This window comes from Struthio camelus, chromosome 12, assembly GCF_040807025.1.
Source record: "Struthio camelus isolate bStrCam1 chromosome 12, bStrCam1.hap1, whole genome shotgun sequence".
In the NCBI taxonomy this organism is placed as follows: domain Eukaryota; kingdom Metazoa; phylum Chordata; class Aves; order Struthioniformes; family Struthionidae; genus Struthio; species Struthio camelus.
Genome location: NC_090953.1, coordinates 20,622,273 through 20,644,416, shown reverse-complemented (window position 1 = coordinate 20,644,416; position 22,144 = coordinate 20,622,273). Strand labels below are relative to the sequence as shown.

Below are 22,144 nucleotides of genomic sequence, written 5' to 3'. Positions count from 1 at the left end.
TGTTGGAGGATGGCTGAGCTGGGCAGAGTGCTGTTGTCCTGCAGTGTGCTGTAATGCAAAACATCGAATGAGGTGCAACTGGCTCCAGAAACACCTTCTCAGTGGGGAGACTACCCCTGTGCCCCAGCAGAAGATACAACGCACCTGGGAAATCATCCTGCATCTTTATTTTGGATATAATTTCTGAATTCTCTTCAGAAAAGTTCCTAAATGGCTCTCCAGCTTTGTCACTTATTAACCCAGCTGCCTTCCTAGCAGGATGCTTTGCTGGGGTATGTTTCGTCCACAAGAATCTGAAACAAAACCCTTAATATGAAAAGGTTGGTAAAACAGAGCTATTTCTAACCTCCTGGAAGCACTGGACATTATCCAAGTCTGCATAAAATTTGTGTACAATTCTAATCCAGTAGTTTTTTAGGACTTGTCCTAAAAATTTCTATGGAAGAGGAATGGGCACATCTAGTAAATGTAGACAAAAAGGGGTATGTGAAGCATGTGGGAAATTCCTGTATTGTTCTAAGAATATACATGGCTTCATTTAGCCACCTGGCTTAAAGGTACTTTATTAGGAATGCATGAGTCAAGGTTGCTGCAGGGATGGGACTGGATGGAAGTTACTAGACAACAGACATGTTCGCATTGGTAGGAGTGATATGTCAAGGACAGCGGCCCCAGCAGGTTACTGTACGCATGCAAGAAAAGAGGAGGCTTTAATGTCTAACTGCCCAGGGGAGCACAACACTTGAGACTAACATGAACACAACAAGAAACAAAGGGATACTTACTCTGTGGGACCTTTCTAAAGGTCAGAATGTGGTCTCCGGGGGTAGTTACTGGAACAAAAGCTGACAGAGTAGAAAACCAAAATACAGGATTAGGATTATCAGTACAGGGATAATCTGCTCCATTTATTTATATTTCCACTTCAAGTTCTTGTGATAAACAGGTATTATTTGAAGGCTGGATGCCTTCAAATCCATCGTTCACATTTTCTTGATAAGAACTTAATAGCATGAACTCTTGTTTCTAAAGAAACACAGTCCTTGTTACGGCATTGGCCCATGATGTTTTGTCAGCTTCACAGAAGGGCTGAGGTTGGCAGGCACCTCTGGAAATACTCAGGTTCAACCCCCTGCTCAGGCAGGGTCACCTAACGCAGGTTACCCAGGACTGTGTCCAGATGGGTTTGAATATCACCAAGGATGGAGACGCCATAACCTCTCTGGGCCACCTATTCTGGTGTTAGAGCATCCCCACAGGGAAAGTGTGTGTGTTTTTTTTCTTATTTCCTCTCTCCTCCCCTCCCCCCCTCCCCCCCCCACCATGTTTTCTTATGTTCAAACAGGATTTCCAGTTTTTCCATTTGTGCCTATTGCCTCCTGTCCTGGGTACCATCAAGAAGAGTCTGGCTCAGTGTTCTTGCTGCCCCCACCATGCTTACCCTGTTCCTTTTATTCCGTTTCATCTTCCAAACTTTTCTGGATGTGTTTTGCTCATGTGTTTTGCTAATATCAGATCTAACATAGGATAGCTCACCCATGTTGGCTTTCTGAAAGTACTACAGACATAATGTGTCGTCTGATCGTTTTTACATTAGCTGCAACGAGACTCTCAGAATGTCGCAAGTGCCAAGCTGAAAATTCCTTGTAATACTCAAACAAGAGGTAATGTCATCAGTGTAAATTCAGGTGTTGGAAAATGAAGTGAGACTTAATGCCTGAAAAAATGAAAGCCTTACACAATTTACTTGTAAGAAATATTACTGGATAAAGCCTCCCCTTTCACTGCGGCACTGCAGTGCAGAGCTTGGGGTTTACAAATGAAATCTAAAATTTGTAGAATGTGGCCCGTCATAAGACTCCCTAGGCCACTGTTTCGTGGGTTTTTTTTTTTTTTTTTTTTTTGGTATTAGAAACAGGAATCTTCCAACAATGGGGAGTTGGAAAGTCAGCAGCTAACAGTACCCACGTATGGAGTGGAGCAGAGAGACGAAGCAGACTGATGTATTAAATTCTAATAAAATTTGTTACTGATGTTTGTTTGCATTTTGTACAGAAAAGTCAGCCAAGACCTTGAGCTATTTCAACTGACCGTTTGCAGATGGTCAATATATTCAAAGTTGTGAGGGCAGGTGTTTCCTGGGATGAGCTGACATCAGTAATAAAAATAAACATGACACTGAGAGGCTCAAAGACTTTAGTGCATCTGTACTGCCGAGAGGGGCAGCAGGGGGGTATATGTTGTCCCAGGCTGGAGACTTCTCAGGGGCATAAATATTTAGTATGTGTGATGCCAAATACTAGAAGGACTGTAAGGGGGAGAGCAGCATTAGATTTAGGGTAATATATAAATGAACTCAGGTTCTTGTGTCACTGTTCTTTCTCACCTGTACCAGCCAAATAGTTGGTAGCTTTCCTAATAATGAGAATAAATGCACTGATAAATTGCATCATGGGAATCTTGCCCATATATTGCTTGATTTACTAATTAAGATGTCATTACCTATGGCCTCCTCTCTCCTTGAAGTGGAAGCAAGATGTAGAGGGGAAAGGCAGTGCAGGAACCTGAAGACAGAAAGAGTCTAAAAAGCCAAACTTTGCTTTCATTCGTAAGGTTTCCCACAAGAGCCTGAACAGATTGTGGGCTGTGTTGTCTTTTTGTCCCCTGGAGCCCAGTGAGGGGGAAGATGCCCAAGGCATCAGGTGGTGGTACTCTGGCAGCAGGGATCAGGTGGTAGCCCTTGCCTGAGCAGCATGGGCTGCTTCAGGCTGTGCCTGCAAGAGGTGCGCTGCAAATGTGGCCAGCTGCAACACAGGGAGCTGAAATCAAGGGGAGTAGTTCAAGAAAATAACATCTGTGTTGCTTATAAACACCCAATAAAGTGTCTTTTGAAGACACATATGTGTGTTTTTGCTCTGGTTCTACAGCCTGCAGACGTTTGTTATGCAATTACTGCCTCGAGAAACACAAACAAATAAATATCCTCTGATTCAGGCCATCTATGTATTAGGTAGACAAATACTGTCACTGGTCATTAAATCAGAGTTGGAGGTGGTCCGAGCAAAAAGCTGGGGAAGGAGGGTACAGCTACTAGGCCCAGTGCTTCCTGTCCCTTTACGATGTGATCTCTGGGTGTTTTAGGCAAAATAGTTCTTTTGGGAGTACGCTGGGATAAAAGTTGTGCTGCAAATAATGTGAATGAGTGAAACCCTTGTAACACAATTACAGTGAGTTTTGATTCTGGATATGAATCCCTTTTTAGAATCCTGTTTTTAGGAGAAGATAAGAATATTCCCCTGACAAGCAGAGCTGCAGGGGACTTTGTGTTGCACCATATGCCTGAATAACTTGAAAAGCAGTTACAGATTTCATAATTGATGGTTTGCACATAAAGGAGAGCAAGCTTTGCTTAAAAGTCCTCTGCATGCGCATGGCTTACACAGCAGAACTACGCAAGATGAGGGCCTAGAACTGCATCATTCCTCTTCTTACCTGCGGCTGGGAAGCTGAGCGTTTTCCCCGAGGCTGTCGGCAGAGCTTGCCAATGCATCTAGCAGCTACGGAAAACTCATGGCAATTCTTAGCAAAAGCTGCTGCTTCACTGCAAGAAATAGTGGGGAAATACCTTCATCTCAAGCTGTTGTTTTTGGCCTTCATGAACCTGTAGAATTGTGACCCTAACATTTGAAATCACTTGGTAGGCTTTAAATCAAAATTCCTCCAGTTGACCACATACTGAATGGTGTATCAGGATGGTGTTATTGAGTCAACTGTTGTCTTCTGCACTCTATTAAAACATATGACTGTTTCTCTTGCTTTGCTCCTTGCTTCTTCAATTCTTCCAGTTCTTGCTACTGAGAAAACTTGCTGCTTTTGGAAGAGAGAGCTGAATAGCAAAAATATCTACACCGTCACATTGACTTGTCTGTTTTAACATTTCGTCTTCACAGTCTAAAGTAGAGGCCAATCTTCTAGGCCCACAGATACTGTTACAACACAGGTGGTTCCTATAGTTCTTTGTGTGTTTGCTGCGTTGAAGAGCTCTCAAGCATGAGCCACGTATAGGTTTAATGAGAAACACACTATGATTTAATGTAGCCATTCAGATGGTTCATTGTTTGCTGCTCTTCCTTTGGTTCTTACCTGTTCCCTTGCAGTGTTTATTAACTTGCTGGTGCATTTTTTTATTTTTCACTATGGCAAAAAACAAAGCAAAAGCTTATCTTCAATGAATAATATAACTTATGGCACAGTCTTATCTAAGACTAAGTCCTATCAACTCTTATCTAATGTGAAAGTAAGGCTGTTACCTTGATCTTTCATCAGCTATCACTATTTCAAAGACTTTAAGTCTCTATCTCAGAATTTTAGTGCATTACTTCTTTTTTCGCTGATTCTTTCCTCCTAGAAATGTACTGACTTTTTCCTTTTCCCTCCTTTGCAATATGGCAAACTTCTTTGTCCCCTATCTTTCTCCAGATCTCCACCTCCCTGCCCTCTTCTAAGGTTTTTTACCCCCTTGCAGTAACTTTATTTACCTTTGACGGTGTCATCTTTGCTCCAGAACTACCAAGTTGTAGATAAAGTATTTTTATAACTTGATTACTAAAGCTGGGTCATTCCCAGTTGCGATATGAAACTGATGCTGTGCCTTGTGAATGATGCAACTCCGCACAGAAGTCACAAATCTCTGGAATGTTTCCGGTAGGTAATTCCATACAAAGAATGGACTGGTAATGACAGAGTGCCTGGAGTAAAACAGAAACACTGAGCTTGGGTCCAGATTGTTACTTTATTTAAATCTAAAGCTTCAAGACAAAGGGCAATCAATATTGGTACATAATATAATACAGTTAATATAGCTCTACTCAGAAACTTTGTATTTTTCACCTAGGAGATAGCCTTGAAAGTCAAAAAATGATTCCCTTATTTGCCAGTGGTTGGATTTATGCGCACAGACACTGAAAAGGTAATACTTCACTAAACAAATTGCTAGGAGCTGTTATTCAACACAATATCTTCAGACTTGTAAATTGTTATGCAGGGATCCTATAAAACAAGAGGACTGGCTGATGCTGTGGAGATGGGTGCCTCCCAGACGAGGTGCATGCCCTGGGCTCCACAGTCTCCCTGCAAAGGCTGGAGCGTTTGGCGTTTCCCTCACTAGCCACTTGCTGCCAGAGCAGGCAGCCTGCTGCCCTTGAAGGCAGGTTTCTGGTGTGCCTGTGTCCGCCAGCCAGCTATGACAACTGTCTATTAAGTGTTTACAGATCAAGCGCTTGAGCATTCATCTTTGATGTTACAGCTTGGTTTGTATTGCGGCTGTAAACATAGAAGAGATGGAGTCTATCATGATGGACCCTTTGATCCCCAGCTTCTCCAAGTCTGGCATCTCTCCTGTTAAAGCATATTGAAGAAAATAATTTGGCGAGGCTGAAGACTTGCCTTTTTGATAAGTTACCTGCGCGCAGCATGAGATTCTGCCAAAGAGATTTTTTCTTTGATCATTGCACTTAAATTAACAACAATATCTTTGACCACGCAGACTGCTAGACTAGGCTCAAAGGATGAAGAAACTTGTATTATCTGATAAAAGCATGCATCAAATAAAGTGAGATATATATGTAAAAAAACACTTACCTGCACTTAGAAACCCTTACTGTCTAAATAGAATATAATGACTTTCAAAGCAAGAAATAATATAAAAATGCTGATGTATATGGGGAATGGGACAAGATGTTGTTTTTTTTTAAAAGTGACCAGAACAGTGCTTTGAAAGGGTGAGGGAGGGGAGAAAAAAAAGCCTTTTAAAATTGCACTGTGCATCCTTGCTTTAATTTCTCTTCTTTATTTTCTTTATTCCTAATACATCAGAGAAGAAACAGCTTCTCCTTGTAATCATGGTAATGTTTATGATACTGTTTTTTTGAATTTAACTTGCTGTAAGGCTCGGAGAGACAAAAACAATAAGTCCTCTCTTGATTTAGAGCTCTTCTGTATCTAGAACCTGTGAAATAGGTCAGGATGTTTTGTATTTTATTTGGGGCTTCTATAATTACTTTCTTGTCTGTGAGATGCAGCAAAAGAGAAGTAGTTGCTTTTCTTCAGCACTTTGCTAAATTCAATGGCTTTTTTAAAGATAATTCCAAATGCATAATCCAGAGCGACAGTAGTTTAAGAGTGAAAACAGGAGCTGCTTCATCTGTTTTTGAAGAGAGACTCAAAACCTTCATTCCAAAGCAATTCACTGCATAAGCATATGTTACTATATTGTACACCTGATACAGGGAAGTTTGAGGAGAACCTTTTGACCAGGATATGTCAGAAGACATTCTTGAGAGCATAGTAAACTGAAGTTTATCATCTGGCTTACAACTGCCATGTAAGTACCTTTTTTTAATTTAAGAACAAGCAGAACTGGGTTAGTGGTAGTAACAGAGATATTCCCACATGTGTAACAGGAGATGGAGTTTACGCCCCTCTCTGCTTTCCATCAGTGCCTCTTCCTCTGACGCTGTACAGCCCTCTCCACTGACCCCCATGTGGCCTCCTCCTTTTCCCCAGTTCCCTGTGTGAGGGTTATCTGAGGGTGCTGGGCACTTTAGATATTGGGTATATGCAGGGAAACAGAGTAATCTAAGTTTTGTGCCATCTGTGTAAGTGTATGTAGACTTAAGTGGATAAATCTGACTGAGTAACCTGAAAATTATGCTATTTTCACCTACCATGTTGTGCAAATCACGAGATATAAGAAAAAGGGAAAGCAGCCCGTATGTGCCATAGGTATCTGAGAAGTAGCATGTATGAAACTGCGATAAAGCAATAACAGCAACAACAAAAATCCAGGTCTATTGAAGGGAGGCTCAGACCTTTAAATAAAACATGAAATATCCCTGAGTGAAATGCTTGGACACAATTTTATAAAACAGCTAGTGAGAAAAAGATTGCTTCCTAGTGGATGCATCATAAGGCAAGCTGAGGATAAACCCTAACTTACGTCACGCTTAATAGAACGAGCATTTTTGGGCTACGCAAAGCCACTGAATTGTCTTGTACGTGTGCCCCCTCCCCCCCCCCATTGCCCTAACAACTCATGTTGAAACTGCACGTAACAGTTGTCTGCTTTGGAAAGCTGGCGACACGCTACAATGTGGCTTGTTAGCAGAAGTTAAATAAAGGCCAGGATTACCTTATAAGCTTCATAAATGCTTTTGTAAGGTGAGTAGTGGAAGGTGCTAGAAGACTTCTGTCAGCTGCATAAGTATGGGGAAAGCAACATAGGCCTGTAACCTTCCAAAAAGCCTGCTACCTTCCGAAAAGTCTGTAACCTGCAGAAGGAGAGAGGTTAATGGAAAATACTGAGATCTAGCATATCATGTAAAACTCGAGACCTGCAGGTTTCTTGTATGCAATGTCCACTTCAAACTCACAGAAATACCAGCATTAACAAAATCCATTGACTGAATAAGGCTCCATCAGGTATATAAAGCAGAAAATATTTCATGGGGAAACTAGTGATACTGAAGTACATCTTAAAACATAATTATTGGCCTCCTCATTTAATGAAACGTTGCACCTCATTGGAACTGGTGGTCTGTGCAACAGTAAGGCTTAGGAAATAAAAGCAAGGCCTGCTTTTATCTCCCAGGAATCTAAAATTGTTCTAGGAAAAAAAAAATAAAGGGCCACGTTGATGTCAAGCTAACTTCCCAGATGAAAGGTGACGGAGTTGCTGATTCACCCTATGGCTTCACCATACTTCTTTTTTTTTTTAATTCTGGTTTCTGAGCCTCCTTCTGTGCTGGCACCCATACATATTTTGCATATTAATGCCTGGTAAATGGAACAACAGTCTACTTTGTACATTTGAGTGGGAAGCACACAGCTGGACTCTGCCTCCCGCTTGGTGCACGTGGAACCAGACAATTCATAATTTATGCTGCTGCTGAGTAAGTCCAGGCATTTAACACAGCTTACCTAGAAATTATACCAGAAATGATACTTAATGGCATGTTATTTCACTCTTTAAAAATAACATCTAATATGCACTTACAAAGGAAGAAAAAGGGAATGAAAACCTGTTTTTTCTGACACAGAAAAAATGGGAGGTTGCATATTTAGGGATATTGCATATCCCTAAATACACCCTGGCCCCTGAACTCCAGAGCTGCAGAGACTTCTTGGTTCAGCTTTGACTCCCCAGAAGGCTCTTGGGGGAAGGTTAGGGAAATAGTTCTGTTTGGTAGTCCCACAGCGAACAAATACTTCCCAGACGGCCCTGTAACTACCAGGCTGTCAGACCTGTCATGGAAACACGGGAACTTGACACAAAACTGCTTTTAACCTGTAATTTAATGTTTTTGTAAGGGAAATTGCCGAATCCTCATTTCACATAAACAGATATGAGTCATTACAGTGAGTATGTTTATTGTACATGGCAATTCTTTTCAAAACACACATGTTTAAACAGATGGCTTGTGTTGACTATTAATGCAATTCCTGCAATTAAGTGCAATCCAAATGAAGCAGACAAAGACTGACTTTCTATTGACATCAGAGCTGCTGTATTGCATCTTCTCCTTACGAATGTTCAAACTCAGATCTGCTACTACAGCCTTACAGAAATGTCAACCATGATAAGTCACAATGTAACTGAAGAGGAGAGATAAGGTACCTGGCATCTTGCTAATTTACCTTTTGACTGGGATTTACTAGTGCACACGCACATATTCATGCTCTTATATTTTAATGGTGAAAGTCCATGTCTGAGGTAATTACTATAAATAAACATAGCAGCAGGGTGAAATTTGGCTCTTCCTCCCTGTAGTGTAGTGGGCTATTGTATTCTTCTTCACTTAAATTTTGTACTGGAGGGGAAGGAAAAAAAAATCCCACAGGAAAGACATTCCATGTATGCCTTTGCACAGAGATATTTTCAAATGTCCTTTCATATTCAGTAATATGTGTGTATGCGTGGGAATGGCTTCGTTATGGCACAAAGCTCTGTAGTAGTTATGATACTTTGGTCCATTTGAACAGGGCCTGTGAACCAAGTTTTTGGAAGATCTCCAAGCGTCCCTGCATGATGCTGGACAAGGCTGAGATTGAAACAGAATAAGGTCTCTTTTATTGCTGACTCTGGCACATCTTCAGCATTCGTGCGCTGGGTGCTGTACGGTGGTAGCACACTGCCTCCTTGCTGAAATACCATAGGACATTGCAGAAGAGATCTCATTTCCAGCCACACTAATGCAAATATGCAGCCAGCCATATTCTGCAATCTAATTAAGGCTGAACAAGAGGAGAAACTTAATACCTGCAAACTACAAAACAACTAATTATTTCTCTCTGAGTGGTCATTGCTGGAAGTACCACCTGTAAACAGGCATTTCTGGGAAAGCCCTACCTACAAAAGCTATTTTAGGAACAAAATGTAGTATTTAAATTGCTTCTGATTTGCTTCTGGGCAGCTTTAACAGAATGAACAAAATAAGAATAAAAGGGACAAATACAATGCCTATTACACCAACTCTACAGGCTTTCATTTCAATATATATGCTATAATAAACACAAACTTTACAGAGCAATTATTTCAGTGCTCTAGAGCAGTATTATGTCAAAAACCCTTTCAGGAAAGCCAGTTAAACAGCCTGGCTGTGGTAGATCTGCTCTCTAAAAAGCTATAGTTACACTTCAGTTGACACAAAGCCCCAGGAAGGAAGCCTTCAACCCAAGACGGGAACAGTTTGGCTGCTTTTCCAGTAAAGGGGTAACTACAGCAACCACTGGGCATGGCTATTAGCTTGCTACAGCAAGAGAGAAGTAAACTTAGTCATGCTGCAGGCCCAACTGATTAAATATTTGTGAAGCTCATTTAATGTCCTTTCAGCAAGTGAATGTATAATGCTCTAAGCGGCTGTAATTATCATGCATAAGAATAACCTATGAAAACAGATTCTTTTTATAACTTTTCTTGAAAAATGGCTCCCGAGCAGTAAAGGTAATGCACAGATACCAGAAACATGAGAAAGGTGATTGCAAGTGTAGCTAATAAGGCTGGCTCCTCAGACTGCCTGACACTTCCTGTTGTCAGAGCTGGGCTTCTGTCACTTGTAACTTTGCCAAATTGCAAGTGTTTGGCCTAAACTTTTCTATCCTGACTGATAACCTCAGGCTACATTTTAGTGGAAAACACTGATCAAAAGGCACAACCCTCTCTAAAGCTCAAGCTAATGAAAGAGATCTTGGTTTTAATTCCTATTTCCAGAGGCTTGGAACAATGGCCCAAATACAGCATGGTGTGGCTTCTGGAGCAGGGACAGCACTTCTGAGGCTCTTGTGCATGCTGGAAAGTGTTGATAAACTGCAATTTGCATGTGTTCAGTGTGGACTTGCTTAGTAGCTAAAATATCAGAGTGTTTTGTCTGCTTTGTGCATGCTTGATGAAATTAATTTAGCTTATTTCTGGTCAAGCTGTGCAAGCATGGCCTCTGAAGAGTAATTAAGCCCAATTCAGCTCACTGCTACAAGCAGAGCCGGGCTTTGCCTGCCCAGGCTGTGCTGGCCCCCAGCACAGAGCTTGCCTTCTCAGGGCTCTCGACGATTCTTCTGCTACAACTTGGTAGACGCAGGAAAAGAAACGTCTACGTGGGGAGAAGGAGTAGCAAAGTACCTGAGAGGGGGACCATGAGATGGGGGGAAATGCAGCTGTGAGAGAGTGAATAACATGGTGAGGAGACCGGGGAGGGCTTTTTTTTTTTCTCAGAGTCCTCTCCTGCAGTGGGTCGATAGTACATGGGGGATGAATAGGCGTTTCTCTACGTGCATTTTTAAAGTTTAATATAAAATTAAGACATAATAAATCTGGGAGCAGCTCTAAAACTATCAATCAAAAATATCAGTAGAAAGAGATTTGAGCCAGGGTAAAACTGCAAAGGAAGTGAAATACTTCCCTTTCAAAAGGAGCAAGTGAAGTTTAAAGCACTGACTGTTACCAATGAATGCCTGCAGGTAACATTTATTTAAAAATTTTTCAAATCTGAATTATGGAAGAAAGTCGAGGAAAATGATTAAATTGTGGCTAACATTCTTTTTTGAATTTTACCCCCTACTATGTTAAACAAATGATGTAATTGTGCTTGTGCCTGTTTTCAGCTTCCTGTCTCTGAGCTTATTGGCATTTCCACGTGTCTGTGAAAAGGTAAAACTGGTTTACTGAGAGATTATAGAGCAGTTAGTTAATGTTGGCTTAGGCAATGATTCAGCTACTGTCTGATATTGAACATCACTCTCTACTTCCTTTTGGCTTGTCAGTAAATATGGCAAACTTTCCACAGCCATACCAGTAAGTTAAGGAACCTCATGGATAAAATAAGCAAATAAGAGTGCTTCTCCTCTAAAAGCTGAATCACGTCTCAGAGCAGGAGCTGTTAGTTTAACCCTGCAGCTGCTGCATGGCAATAGGGTCCCTGGGCAGTGCTTCTGCTCTCCCTGCTCTTGGCCACAAGGACAGGGCCCTGCTGGGACTATCCCACATAACACAGAAATAGATGTCAACAGCAACCAGCTTTTGCAACACTTGCTACAAGTGAGCAGCTTTTGATTTTTCCACCTAGAAGCAATCTGTCTGCATGCAGCAAAGCACCAACAGGTTTCTTCCTGGCTTGTATGCCAAGTGTGATCCTCTGCTCAGAGAAAGACGCTTCATTGGGCAGCCTCTCCAAGCTGACGGTGTTGGCATATTGGTGGTATAATCCTCCCTTCTCCGTGTTGCTCGGCTCGGGCAACTCGTACTGCACGCAAGGAGACAGTCCAAGCCAGAGATACACCCATTCAAGGTACAATGCAATTATTTGCTTCCTTATGCACACAGGAGCTAGTGGAGACTCACATGATGAGAGCTGGCAGGGAGCCAGCAGCAAGGGCCAGGGCCTCGTTCCTCAGCCTTGTGGACTTGCCATCTTCTGAGTCCATGTTTTTCTCTCAGGGCTTCATAACTTTGCAGGTATCTCGTGCTGAATCCCCAAGCCACTCGCTGTCCCCATTTTAACAATCTTACTTCTGCCTATGATTTCACCCTCCTCAGCTTGCCCAGCTCCGGCCAACACACTGTCACATAGCTCCTTCTGCCAACACAGCGATTTTCTCAGGAGCCTGAGTGAGGGTTACACTGCTGTGCTGTGCAAAACAAGATTGCAGACACCTGAACCCCAGCAAGGAGGGCAACAGTGGAGGTGCCACCATGACATCTGCATTTCGCTGGTTCTGTCCTGAGCAGGTAGGCCTGAGAAGTCTGGCTTTCCCCCTGCAGTGTTAGGCTGGCACTGAGCTGAGAGCCCGTATCTTGGATTAGATAGGACTGCCCAGAAACCATTTCAGAGTGTCATTAGTGAAGGCCAAAATTAATTCTCTCAATTGTCTAATCTTGAGACAGCCCTGTTAGTCAAAGTCTAAAAAAAAAATACCTGGTACTGGACGGTTTCTGCTTGCATCAGCAAAAGAGTTATTTATTCCTTCCACTGAAGTGCCCATCTAGCAGTCCTAATGGAGCAGAGCACAGAAAGTATCCATGGCTAAGCACTGCAACTCAGGGACAAACCCAGCTCCCAGTTGAGAGAAAGTAATCAGAGGTTGTTATAGACCTGTGACATATTGACAAGGACATAAGAGTCAGTGCCACACATTTCAAACTCTAGTTTTATGTGATAAAAACAGACAATTTTTTTTTGTTGTTGATGTTAAGTATATCAACATTTAAACATTATGATCTGAAAGTGCCATACCTGAAGTGAGGGGAGTCAAGGTAATCTCATCAGTCATAGAATCTGAGTAGTGACCATGAAAGATAACAGAGATGAGAGGCTGAGCAACTTGGACTCCCTGGACATGCTGAGCAAATGCCATGCTGGGACACTGTGCAGAATGATTGCTTCTTTCTGCAAGCAGTCAGCGACCACACATATGAGAAGCCATCCTGATGCTCTCCTGGTCAATGTGCAACATTTGTAAGAGTGCTTGTGATTTGCAATAGTGACCATCATGTACTCAAACAGCAGCCTTGTAGGAGGAAAAAACAGATTCACTACAGTAATACATAACTACACAGAAATGAGGAGGCTTGCTAAAAGGAAATCTAATTTAAGATATTTGAAGAACCCTAACTAGAGGCTTGGATGTATGCACACCTCGCTAACATGCCTTCAAAAGGATCAAATCACAAAGAAACTGGCATGGCTCAACAGGAAAGGGAGCCTAGTAGGAGCGAACAAACATCCTCCACAAAGTCACATCCAAATCACAAAAATAGAGATCACAAGCTCTGGTTTTAGAACTAACTTCCCCAAAAAGGAAGCCATAAGAACTGACAGAAATCTCACAAATGCATCTGAAGTGGGAAACCTGCAAAAGGTTTTCAAGGGCCAGATGAGGAACTAGTATATAAAAGATTGCCCATGAAATAAAAGGTTATATAGAAAACCTTGCAAATGGGTCAGTGCTGTTTAATATGGAGAAAGTCAGGGAGGGTCCTACAGGGGGATCTTTCTTTATAGGGACTGGGTCCAAGGAGCTGCCTAAAACAGTAGTGTCCAGTATCACTAACTTTTGAAATATATCAATAAACTGAACTGTATAAAATTGTCAGGATCAAACAGTGCTCAGCTGAGAACTCAAGGACAGGATGGTGGCAGATGTGACATCAGTTTTAAAAAAGGGCGTCCAGTTCATTAATAATGATGAGAAAGATGAGAAACAATTTCATTTTGACAGCGAGCCCAGAAGTGGTTTGACAGAGCAAAATTAAGATGGGGAGTAATCCCTGGGATGAGACTTGCATTTGGCATCCTTCAGCCAGTGCACCAAGCAGTTTAAGATGCAAAATGGCTTCAGAGGAGCCTTCTCAGCAAGGCAGCTTGCACACAGTGCAGCGCATCTTCCTTGAGCAGACGACTCTCTTCTTCTGCCACCTGACCTGACCCATTTCTTTTGTTATTTGTAAGTCTTAACCTCATTAGCCATAGTGAAGGATAGCAGACTGCTTGGAATTACCATATTCCTTTTACTGTCATGCGTCATGGCTGCTCTGTGTCTGTGCTCTTTGGCCAACAAGTAGAAATTCTTATATGTAACAGTACATTTGGCACTTGTGGTCATCCTTCTATATTGAAAACATGTAAAAATATCTTACTTTAAGACTTACCACGTCAGTCAGTCCACTTGAAAAGCTTACTCACTGGTTAGTCTAAATAGTGTCTCTTTTTAAGACATCTTTTGTTCCACTCATAGTAGTTGCACGTTTCTTACAGATTCCCAGTGAAGTACTGTTCCTGCCAAGTTTCAGGATAAGAGGGACATTCTGAAATTGCATTTATTTTATGAATTACATCATGTTGCTACTCATTTGACCCATTCAGGAAATATTCCCCTTCTTTCATAAAACCTTGCTTCTGCTTCCTGGGGAAAGAAACTGTTTTCATTTTCATTCTTGCTTGGTGGCAGAGCAGGACATTTTTTAAAATCAAGTTAATGAAAAAGAATGGCAATTCATGTGGTATCTCCAGGGAGATTTATGGCTGCACAAATTGCAAATCAAATTACCAGGTGCACAACACTGACACAGTGAATAGAGGAAAAACATATTGCTAAAGAGAAATTTTTCTTCAGAAACACAGGAAATAAAGAAACTTAGGAATGGGTGGTTGAACAGTCCCGTTTTTTGCAGGCATCCCCTCCTGCCGCATTATAAAGCTTGCCCAGAGCCTTGCTCTTTGAACGGGTAGATGCCTTATTTTCAGCCATTGACAATCTCTATCTACCATATTGTTCTGATGCCAGCATTGGCTTTAATAGCTCTTCCCCGGCCATGGCATTTGTGGCAGCTATAAGGGAAATCTGTATCCCCATCACGCTTCATTTTGCTCAACTAATCAAGCCAAGCTCTTTTATTCTCCTCTTATAAAGTATACTCTCCTGTCCCATGGCCATGCTAGCAGATGAATTTGAATTCATCTTTCTTGAACAGGGGTGACCTAGACTAGTAAAGGCCTTCATTTAAAAAACCCTAATTTGTGTTACATGAGAAACCTATAAGGGCTATTAAAAATGAGGGTGTAATCTAGTTCTGTGTGCTTTTTCTGACTTTATTATTTTAACCGAGAAAAACAAACATTAACATCATGGAAGCACATGATATAGGCTAACCTGCTCTAAGCTTAAAATGAACAATATTATAATCAAACCAGAATTGCAGATGAGATTAGATCAGTGTGTTAACAATGATGGTGGCTTAGTTCACCATTTTATCAAATCATAACGTTAGCACAGCATGTAATCAAATTGCATGGATGACACAGAGAAGAATTGCTATTTGTTAATTTTCATCAGATGGTTGAAAGAAGAGTTATTTCCTTGTGTTAAAGTCCTTTCTATAATAGAGAAGTTGACCTACCTGGGGATTGCCAGTGCCAGTGACTGAGTCCATGAACAAAGGACACTGCCTGGAACAGACGATAAAGTCTAGTTAGCTAACATTAAGGAAGTACAGAGATGTAAGTAGGCTCTTTGTTATTTTCTGCTTCAACACTTTCTCCTTGAAATTTCATTGCAGTTGCAGAGCTGTTGTTTACTCTCCTTACTTATTACCTGTCTTTATCCACAAGAGCACAAAGCTTGTAAAGGACTTTGTAGCAAGGTTGATTTCTGGAGCAGCCTTATGACTAACGACAGTAGGTCAGTTCTAGGTTTTGGATGGCTCTTTTCTGATCTCAGTTCAGACAGCAGGACTGTGGGCTGGGGTCTGTTTCTCTGGGAACTATGGAGCTTCTCTACAAACCAGTAACATCTCCTCTTCTTTGCACACTGAACCACTGGATGACAGTCAGGTTAGCATACACTTTGGATATGGTCTGTGTGACCCAGGCCTCTTCAGATGGGAAATCTTCAGATCTAAGTCTCATTCAGAGACTCTTCATCACTCTATGCTAAAGAAGAAAATCTCATAAAGGATCCATCTACCTTTTTAAATACATAATCACCTGTTAGGTACTGAAAATCACACAACTGGAAACATTCGTTTATTTATTTCATCTGAGAAGACTTAATAACTTACATGCCAAATGTATTTTTCAAGATAATGATTCTTCCATATCCACTGAAGTTTTCCAATTTATGAATAATACTATTTTTTATAAAAATTCTGATTTCATCAAATGCCAGAAGTATATCATTCTCAGTGGTCATCTCTTTTCTTTGCAGTACATAAACAGGTTGCATTTTGGAGTCTAACTGACTTTAGATCCTAGCCTAACATTGTATGGTTACATCTTCTCAGTACTTATTTGAATGTTTAGTAAAAATAAGTGTTTTTCAAATTATCTCCTAGGTATAAAAATTGTATTTTCATACATTTTATAGCATTAATCATGAAAGATAAAAATTTGAAAAAATTGCATTTTTCCACTTACAGCCTGACAAACTCATTTATGATGAGCTGGCTGATGAAGTTATTAATTATAGTATGCTTTTATCCTTTCCTGACTACACCAATTCCCAGAAATAATGTAAATGGTGCTTCTGCATACAGTCCAACTCCCTAGTAAACATATCCATCTGCTCAGTATTTTCCTTCTTGCATAACTTTTACCTCAGTGGTAAAAGCAGCTGACTGAGGACATTAGGCAAGAAATACGTTTGTTCTTACAGATTGTCTTGTTAGAATGAAATTGGAAATTGGGTGACGTCAGTTCCAGGAGACTGTACCTGTGGTTATCAAGTGCTAGCTACAGTGCTCCAGGGCTGGGGTGATGGGAGTTCACCTCAGTATGAGGAACTTGCTTGTCCACCTCTGGAGAGCGTGCCAATTTGAGATGGATTTTTCTCAAAATTGCACGTTCTCAAAGTAGATAAAATTTCATGTGGTTATGGGCCAAATTCTCATGTCATGGAAATGGCTATGACTCCACTGATTCTGAGTGTTTTTCTTCTTCTCAAGAGCAGCAGTGTCATCAGATTCCACTGTCTTAATGCCAGAGACGTACATATGGTGATTACATGAAGTTTAGGATAGTGGCAAGATCTTTCTAAACTCTGTTGGAGACTGGAGGTGAGTTCACTCTCATCCTGACAACAAGTTTCAGAAAAGGATGCTAAGAAAATTCAGCTCCTCAAAGTTGTGTATACTCACTGGCTCTCTATTTTCTACATAAAATCTCAGGTTCCCAGTTTTATGCCAGGGATTTTTCTGCAAGCAATTATCAGTTTCACAGGCCCCAAAGCCTCTACACGAAAGAAATCTCATTGTAGACCAGACCAGTTCAACATCTCTCTTGTATGTTTGTATGTTGTATGCTGTTAAATCAAAATGCTGACTACAGAACCTGATCTGCCAGCTGCCACAGTGGCAAGTGCCTGTATCATATCTCTTCTTGTGAAATGAAAGTGAACAAACTACAGAGAGTCTGTGTTACTTGGGCAGTCACTGTAGCTCACCTTACTGACATGTGGTCAGCTGCCTTGGTCCCCATCAGAGAGCACTCTCCTGAAGGAATCTGCCAACTCACAAGCTCACCTTTGCTGGGAGGCTCTGTGTCTCCATGCTGACTCCAGCTTCTCTATGAAAGAGCAAAAAACATTTTTCAAGCAAATGAAAAACTTAGTTCAGTTCAAAGTAATAATTAAGAATTCAAATGATAGTAATAATTCAAAATAATAATAATAATATAAAATAATCAAAATCCTGATGTAGAGAGGTTCTGAAATCTGAAGGTCAGCATGGAAACAAGGCACAAAGAAAGGAATGTGTGCAAGTCCAAAACACTTGGGTATCTAATCAGAGCATAATCTGGTATTAAATAATGGTGAATAAGAGTTGAACCTGGGCAACATGGGCAGCTAGGCTACAAAATGCTTGTGCTGGAGACTATTCCTTTAGAGGTTTCACCTGGAGTGAAAACAATCATTTTGATATTTTAAATGACTTTTAAACTGTACTGAAAACAGAGAAAGGTTTGAATGTGAGAGGCTTTCAATCTAGCAGTGGAATTCAGACGGATCCCTGTGCCTGCACAGTTAACCTATTTATACGACTACGGTTTGGTACAACGTTTAGGGGCACAGGGCTCTTGCCTGCAAGTCAGGATTGCCATCTTGAATTCTTAAAATGCATAATTCAAGACAGACTTGTCATTCAAATAATCCAGATTATCTCATTGATTTGCACAAAAGAGACTTGTCATTCAGTCTAGATTATCTCATTGGTTTGCCCAGACTCCTGCAGCAGAGCATGTGAGTGCTTAATTCATGGACACGTTTAATATTTAACAGAGTGCTTCTTTGTTATAGTAACAACAGGGAAAAAGTACATATGGTTCATTGCTGAGAAAAATAAAGACCTGAAAGCGCAGTAAGCAGAGGCTCTTGATTTCTTTCTCATCTGCTCAGTACAACTACAACCTTTCACCTAAAAAAAAAAAATCTGCAAAAAGTAGCTGCTATGTTATTATTTTTATTAGGCATTATTAAATAGCTTTTCCTTCCTTTTGATAAGGGGCAGCTTACAATACATTCAACAACTTACAGTGCTATTCCTATCCATAAGCTTCAACCTTTCAGAGTCACATATGCTGACTGTTCAGAAGGTTAATGGATTCAAGAGAAAGGCAAGCATATGAAATAAGGTTAAATTTATAAATAGCTTTATGGTTGAGCCCTGGCACTTAGGGTGGTGGAATATGCTGAAAACGAAGAGTTTGTGTTTCCCAACATTTTCTACAAATAGTAAACGGATTATTAGTCTAGGCCAGGCTGCCTTTACTGCTTGCTAAGCAGGATTCAGGAGGCTATGGCCTCCTTCTGTAGCTTTAGAGTTGCAATTCTCTTTTTATCTAAGGGGTTAGGAAGATTAGAATATAGCTAGAACTGCCAAAAATTAGCCAGAATTGGATGTTGCCAAAGGACTGAATTCTTCTTGTTTTTTCTCTCTTTTTTGTAGAAAAATTTTCATGTGTATTCTATTTGAGGTCAAGCAAAAAGAAGTGGTGCTGAATTGCAGGGGTGGTGCGACCAGTAAGGAGCCTCTTTGGTGAAAGGCGCAGGTGGAGAACAGAGCAGTAGCAGTGCATCCCCTGCACTTCCTCTGGCCATGGGGCCTCACTGGCTGGTGCTAAAGGCAGATAGATGGTAAAGAGGGGGCAGGACAGCTGGCTTTCTCCCACACCAGAGAGAGCTACCCCGGGGTGTTCTTCCTCCTTTCTCTCTGTCTCACAGCCACCACTGGGAGCTGTGATGAGCACCCAGGCTGGCACTGGCATATTTAATCATTAGACCCTGCACACCAAGGACTGCTGTTTCACAGGCCATCAATCTGTCTAGACTACAATGTCATCTAATCCTTTGACAAAGTAGCCATTACCCCCATTAATCATACCACCCAGCTTTGGCTTATCTGCAAATTTTTTAAGCACCCAGGTTGTTTGGGGACTTTGGCTCTCCTTAGTGTTAAATATTAAGCACACTGGACATCAACAGCAATCCATGAGGAACTTCACTGGTATTACTATGAAAAACTATTATTTTTTGGAGGGATTATTTCTCCAACTTCACAATTTCTCTTTGAACATGAGATGCGACAATCTCCCCTTTAGCTACCTTATACTTATTCTTCTCATCTCTATTTTAAAACAATGGTTTTAAAATAATTTAAATATTTTAAAATAATAACTAAACTTTAAATTATATTTTTAAAATAATGATTTGCCACTGAGCACTGTATCAAATGCACTCCTTAAATCCACCTAGATTAGGTCTGCCAAACTATTCTGGTCTGTGGAGCTAGTTACATGGTCAAAAGAAAGATAGCAAGCTGGTATGACATGATCGCCTTTTCATAAAACTATGCAGCAAATTACTCCACTCAGGAATAATTTTTTTCTTTGGGTATCTGCACTGCATCTTCAGCCTAGGTATCCCACGTGACTCCCATCCACCCCCGTCCTAAGCCAGGGCTATGCTGTTCTTGCCCAGGGTCCCAAAGTCCTCCATGGGTTGTAGTGCTGCAGGGGAATAGCATGCCCAAGTGGGGCTGAGTTTGGATTTTAATTTGCTACGGAGGGGTTACGAGAAGTGGCAGCTGTTTGGGAGTTTCTCCTTCCTTTTATTGTTGATTAAACCAAACAGGTGAATTAAACTAAGGAGCAACTTGAGCTTAATAACAATGAAACTCAAAAAAAGCCCACTTTCTGATCTGGCACAATTATATTACAGTATTTAATTAAAAACACTGGCAGTCTTGGATTTAGCATAATGAGTGTTAAATTTGACATCTACAACAATTTTATGAACCCTCATTACTGAAATTTCCACATGAAATGAAATGCAGTCCAGATTTCACTAAAGCAATATCAATATTTACATGGATCTGCTACTGGAGAGGGAGTGCCTCATTGCCTCTGGAAAAAAAACAGCAGTTCTTGGCTACCACTTTAAGTATCTGAATGTCAGAAGAAGCTGGACTGCACCAAGTTGTAAAGGAGACAATAGGTCCAGATACGAGAGTGGAAGTTAAGAGGTGGACTTCTGCTTTTAAAATTACGGTTGAGTTGCTCAGTATTACATACCAGTTGAGAAGAACGAAAAAATAACAAACTTAAGGGCAGATATTGCATGTCTGAATTCCAGTTCTGTACTTAAAGGAAAGCTGTTATTACAACATGCTGATGCAAAAACATCTTACCTCCAAGTTCCTTACTTGTGAGATAAGAAATAACTTGCCCTTTATATTCACATACATAATTACTTCCTATTTGAGAATCCTGGTATAATGTATACCCAGATTACGCATGAGAGACAATAAAGTCTGAATGAGAAGTGTATTTATCTTTAGTAGAAATTTAAAATATGATAAACTCTGAAATTAGATAAGCTTTAAAAATGCTTCTGAAAGGTTTGTTCTCATGTGACTAGTTACAATCTCAACAGTGAAATGGAAATACAAATAAAGACAATGTTCTTTAGTAATAAGAGATTACAGTAACCCTCAGTCTGTCTTTGCACTATTGCTGAGATGCCTAGAAAGACATTTCACTAAAAGCTAGTAACTTACCTGCTCATGAGTATGCTCTTGCAGCTCAATGGTGGATTGCCTTGCAGAGTCTTGAGGATCCCTAACCTATGGAGAGGGAGCCTGCCTAACACTTTTCTAGTTCAGCTTTGAATAATGGATTTTCCAGCCCCTGATGAAGTACAGCGCCCAGCGTGTGTGCAAGAGGAACTTCGGATCAACTTCATTACTACGGGTAAAAGAGAAAAAAAAACTAGTTTAAAAAGCATAGATTGGTAATAATGGAAGAAACATGAAAATAAACCTATACAATGTGCTATTAGCACTATCAGTGTAATTCATAGTAAGATTCCTCCTGTGTTGCACCAGTGCCTCAACTTGTTGATATGGCCAATGTGATAAACTGCTACTATCTGTGCTGAAACTGCAATTTTCTGCAGACTTTTTGTACTGTATCTTTCTTGCTTTTACTATCAAAGGTTCAATTACCAGGAGCAATTGATCTGGAAACCTACTTCTTCCTTGAATGGAAATCTCTTTTTTTCTTTTCTTCCCTACTCTTTCATCTTGCTTCCCTGCCCTTCCTGCCTTGTTGTTAGGAACTAGATCATAACAGAGAAATGTGGGAGACTGAGTCATATCTTTCCCCTCTTCATCTGGAATAACCCAGCTGACAACCTATTGTATTGTTTAATTTTTCTTTTTTTGGTTGGCTTCTGCTTTAAGACTTTTGAAGACACCTTGATAAAATTGTGCCCATTATATAATGAGAAATATCAAATGCACAGTCTTCTTGATACACCTGTAAATCTCCTCTGTCTCTGAGAACTGACATAAGATATAGACCACATAATGTAGAATGCACAAAATGCAACAAATGGCAAAAGTGAGCTTTAGTGTTTACTTTAATAAGCTTTCCAATAAGTGGGCCCTTTTTAGGACTCTGTCATAGTTGCCAGGCTCAATATATTTTCATGAACAGCTATCATGGACTACGTTTTCAAAAGACTCAGGCAACTTCCAAAAAGTAGGGGTTTGAGCCCCAATTCCTAGTTGATTAATTAACATAATAATTGAGTACTATGGATTGTT

The 22,144-nt window shown here is 40.6% G+C and overlaps 2 long non-coding RNA genes across 4 annotated transcripts in view; both read right to left on the bottom strand.

Moving 5' to 3' along the window:
• Window positions 1–203: 203 nt before the first annotated feature.
• Window positions 204–4,624, bottom strand: LOC138068861 (uncharacterized). The gene is made up of 4 exons (XR_011143693.1): window positions 4,539–4,624; window positions 3,493–4,194; window positions 786–845; window positions 204–293 (listed from the first exon to the last, which is right to left on the bottom strand). It is a non-coding gene; the product is annotated as an uncharacterized lncRNA (long non-coding RNA).
• A 151-nt stretch (window positions 4,625–4,775) lies between these two features.
• LOC104148342 (uncharacterized) overlaps window positions 4,776–22,144 on the bottom strand; it is a 28,316-nt gene continuing 10,947 nt past the window's right edge. The window contains exons 3-10 of one of the 3 annotated variants that reach the window (XR_011143689.1): window positions 21,095–21,281; window positions 17,485–17,606; window positions 15,446–15,494; window positions 14,198–14,324; window positions 12,783–13,056; window positions 12,465–12,641; window positions 7,190–7,328; window positions 4,776–5,397 (exon numbers count right to left, since the gene is read on the bottom strand). This is a non-coding gene — a long non-coding RNA (uncharacterized lncRNA). The remainder of the gene's footprint in view (window positions 5,398–7,189; window positions 7,329–12,464; window positions 12,642–12,782; window positions 13,057–14,197; window positions 14,325–15,445; window positions 15,495–17,484; window positions 17,607–21,094; window positions 21,282–22,144) is intronic. The other 2 variants (XR_011143690.1, XR_011143691.1) reach the window with 2 other exon arrangements.